Below are 5,000 nucleotides of genomic sequence, written 5' to 3'. Positions count from 1 at the left end.
AGTTCATAAGAAAGTTTCTCCATTGCTTTTGAAGCCATTATAGAATCGTCTGTGAATCATGATCATTAGCACTGCAGCCTTTCAGATACATTACAGTAGATTCGAATATTAATTTCTTATTGTTTTACAAAAATCATTTATTATGTAATTTTCGGATGTGTATCTCCTCATTAACGATAGACAACCTATTTTGGCTTCCTGATAATCGTGTGAGGGGTCGCCTTTTTTTTTAGCAACAACGAATGTCACGTGAATAGTATAAAAAAAATCTAAATTCTTTATTTTTAACATTTCGGCTCTAATTGGGTTCCATTTTCAAAATCCACAGAAATGAGTAACAAGACATGAAGGTAATAAAATTACATACAGTATCAAATTCACAAGGATACAATTACATTCTGAAATTCAAAAAGTGATTGAGAAATGGTAATATAAGCAGAATTATCAACAATTTGAAATTTTAGAATTTCATTGTATCATTGTTATTCTGATAGAGCAGAATCACAAGGAGACAAAAAGAATTTCTAGAAAATGTTTTTAAATTTATTAAGAAATATGTTTGTTTTATATTTTCTCAACCACTTTTTAAACCTCACAATTTTATTGCACCTTTGCGAATCTGACGTAGTATAATATTTTTTCATATCCATTCCACGCCCATTTCAGCTGATTTTGAAAATGACATCAGATTGGCACCTTAACGTTAAAAAAATAATTAAAAATATGCTTTGGTTGTTCCTCGGCCTGAAATTCATTAGTCTGCCGAGATTACCAAAGTTCACCCCAATAAAAAAATATATTATATTCATCTTGTAGTCCAAACTTTCTATTGAATATATTGAATATAAAAACAACATTTAACTTATCTCTCAGCCGGCCATCACAGATGACATATGAACTACCTGTTGATTGCATTTATGGCGAATTGGGCTCCATTTCTGTTAGATCATTAATCTCACAGCCTGTTCATGGCGATCCTTTGAGGCAAGCCCATGCAAGAGCGTGTTAGACTTGACTTATTAGCAGGAAATAATTATTCTTAGTTAATTATTAATGTAACCTGTTTTGACAGCTCTGGCAGTATATAGGGAAATATTTCATTTGACAAGATGACAGTAACATTATTCAGATTTGACTCGTTATAGATGGGATAATAATAATAATAATAATAATAATAATAATAATAATAATAATAATAATAATATAGCATAGAAAGGCGATGATAAATGAATTCATGATAAGAATTATAGTTGTTGTATATATATATATATATATATATATAATATGTATATATATATATACATATATATATATATATACATATATATAATATGTATATATATATATATATATATATATATATATATATTATATATATATATATATATATATATATATATATATATATATATATATATATATATATATATATATATATATATATATAATATGTATATATATATATATATATATATATATATATATATATATATATATATATATATTATATATATATATATATATATATATATATATATATATATATATATATATATATATATATATATATTATATATATATATATATATATATATATTTATGTGTGTGATTTGCGTGTGGGCGTGTATGTGTGTGTATGTGCTCACGCATATACACGTGTATCTTGGTGAATGCATCTGGTACCTTTTCAAACCAGATACTTCCGTGGTCGATACAAAACCCTTTTTTTGGTTTTACATCTCTCAGCCTTTGAATCTTTTGATGAATCGAAAGTATTTCCAGCTAATCAGATGACGACTTTTAACGTGAAATATAATAGAATGTTTTGATGCGAACTTTAACGTCATTTCCAAGAACATCCTCTTCCGCATCCGCTTTCCATTTGATCCTTTTTCAAATGTAGGAAACTGATTTGAGAAATTGATTGCCTTAACTGTGCCTACTAAGCGCAGATTGAAAAAATAATTACTTTTTAATTGATTATTAACAGTAACGGTAAAATTTCACTGTTCCATTTGATTATTTCCTAATATTGATCCTTCTTTAAATGTTGGAAACATTATTATTATTATTATTATTATTATTATTATTATTATTATTATTATTATTATTATTATTATTCAGAAGATGAACCGACAGGGGCCACTGACTTGAAATTCAAGCTTCCAAATAATATGGTGCTCACTGATTTGAATTTGGTTGTCCAATTTACAGTTTATATCCTAGATTGGTCATCAGGTAAATAAAAAAAAATACTTAGGAACATGAATATTCAAAGGCCGCAAACCTCCGCCAAAGCTGAGTTATCCACTCCCCAGGAGATCCTTTCTGCCCAAAACTCAGTTCCTGTCTCTCCCAACATCCAATCACAACTTGCCAATTACTAGAAAAACTTTCTATAAAAAAATGCTCTTAAGAAAAAAAAAAGAATGATAAACATAATCTCATTGCAAGGGCTCATAAGCACTCATAAACTTCCTTCTCTACGAGGCGAGAGATACAGAGGTGATCAGCTGGTAATTATCGTTTAATAGTCAAGCATATTGCCTGGTGAATAAATGAGCTGCCTAATTTTCTAATGGAGATTTACCTGACATCCTTCAGTAAGTAAGTGAGGTAACTAATAATTTCTCTCTGGTAAGAGGAGAGAGAGAGAGAGAGAGAGAGAGAGAGAGATCAACTAAATCCCCTACAAGTTTAATCTATGATTTTTTAATGCATACATTAGCATAATATTCATAAATATAGGAAAAAAAGAAACTTGTTTGATTTATGAGTAGTCTTGCTGCCATATTCAGCCACAACACGAAAATATCATCACGTGGTGAAGAGCTCATGTTCAGTTTTAGATTTGGGTCCGTTTACATCTCTTCCTTTCTGCTGAAGACCAGTTTTGGAAATATCTGGGGATTCAGAAGGCAATTAACTGCTTTTTTACAAAATGAATTGATCTCACATTTCACAAAATAAAGAGTAAAGTATTAAGATAACTGGTGACCAATTAGGGAGAGTATTTAGGGAATTGGCAGAAAATTAGCTGCTTTCTTACAAAATTTACTGATTTCACATTTCACAAAATAAAGATTAAAATATTAAGATAACTGGAGACCAATTAAGGGAGGTATTTTGGGAACTGGAAGAAAAAATAGCTGCTTTCTTACAAAATTAACTGATTTCCCATTCAGTGAAAGCAACAAATAAACAAGACGCAAGTAAAAAATGAGTTAAAGTTTCTTCGGCGCAATCGAGTTTTCTGTACAGCGTATAATCAAAGCTACCAAAAATAGATTTATCTTTCGGTAGTCTCTGCATAATGCTGTATGAGCAGCGGCCAATGAAACTTTAACCATGGACCGGTGGTGGCATGTCCTATATCGTTGCCAGACGCACGATTTGGGTAACTTTAATATTAAATAAAATAAAAAGTACTGTGGCTAGAGGGCTGCAATTTGGTATGTTTGATGACTGAAGGGTGGATAAACAACATACCAATTTGCAGCCCTCTAGCCTCAGTAGTTTTTAAGAACTGAGGACGGACAGAAAAAGTGCGGACGGATAGACAAAGCCGGCACAACAGTTTTCTTTTACAGAAAACTGAAATCAAAATCAACATGACACGAGGAAAACAGAGCAGAAACGTCAGTTTTAAACAAAGAGAAATTGATTTTCACTCCAAGGTGTTAACACGTGAAATTAAAACTTGTGCCTTTCTGTGCAGAAATCGTACCCAAAGCGCGAACCTTTTATGATGAAAAGTTATTAAAAATGCATGGCTATTGCCAGCGCCTGCATGGAGCCTTGTTGAACGGGATATTTTCCGTTCAATCTCTGTCTGACGTGTGAGGGATTTCGTAATGGTATAATGTTAGGATTACGCACACATCCACACATACAAAAACAAGTGAAAAATGCGCCGGAGTTTCTTCGGCGAAATTAAATTTTCTGTACAGCCGCCACGGCGTATAATCAAGGTCGCCGAAAATAGATCTATCTTTCGGTGGTCTCGGTATAATGCTGTATGAGCAGCGTCCCATGAAACTTTAACCACGGACAGGTGGTGGCCTATCCTATGGTGTTGCCAGGAGCACGATTATAGCTAAATTTAACCTTAAAATAAAAACTACTGAGGCTAGAGGGCTGCAATTTGGTATGTTTGATGATTGGAGGGTGGATGATCAACATACCAATTTGCAGCCCTCTGGACTCAGTAGTTTTTAAGATTTTGAGGGGGGACAGAAAAAGTGCGGACAGAATAAAGTGCGGACGGACAGACAAAGCCGCCACAATAGTTTTTCTTTACAGAAAACCAAAAAGAAAGAACAAGAAAATTGAAAAGGTCCATACATTTCTCGGGAATGTTTTCGATGTCTCCATACAGACGAGGGGACATGGCGCTTAGAAGCTGTACTAGGATTTTTTAGAATAGATATTTTTTTCTCCAATCTGTGTTTTTCCAAATTCTTTCGACAACAAGATAAACATATTTGTGCTCTTGAATATATTTGTTCTCCAGTCTATGTGTTTTTCCAAATTCTTTCCATACTAAGAAAAATACATTAATTTTGTACTTTTTATTATAATTGTTTTCCAATCTATACGTTTTTCCAAATTCTTTCCATACTAAGAAAAATACATTTGAAATCTAGAAGGAGATAATATCATACTTCCTCTAATCCAAGGGTACTGAGCATTTACACAACATGAATAATTCTAGCTGAATATACAATCACGTTACGCCCCTTGAGAGCAAAGAAGCAGCGAGACTCAGCTGACTTTAATATCGAGTCATTCCATTCGAAGAAGGAAGTGCAAGACGAAAACTGAATACCAGAGTAATATAATGCAAAATTGTCGGTTAAAGAAAAAGTAAAATCCAGAATGAAAAGGATAGCTTCCAACCTCTACAATAAAATATGAATTGAAGACTAACTTCAGTATTTGAACTGCAGCCACCTTGCGAAAGTTAATTTCCTTACCAAAGACGCCCCGCGACCTGCGGC

The sequence above is a fragment of the Macrobrachium rosenbergii genome, chromosome 54 (assembly GCF_040412425.1).
Source record: "Macrobrachium rosenbergii isolate ZJJX-2024 chromosome 54, ASM4041242v1, whole genome shotgun sequence".
Taxonomy (NCBI): domain Eukaryota; kingdom Metazoa; phylum Arthropoda; class Malacostraca; order Decapoda; family Palaemonidae; genus Macrobrachium; species Macrobrachium rosenbergii.
Note: the sequence above shows the minus strand (reverse complement) of the source record.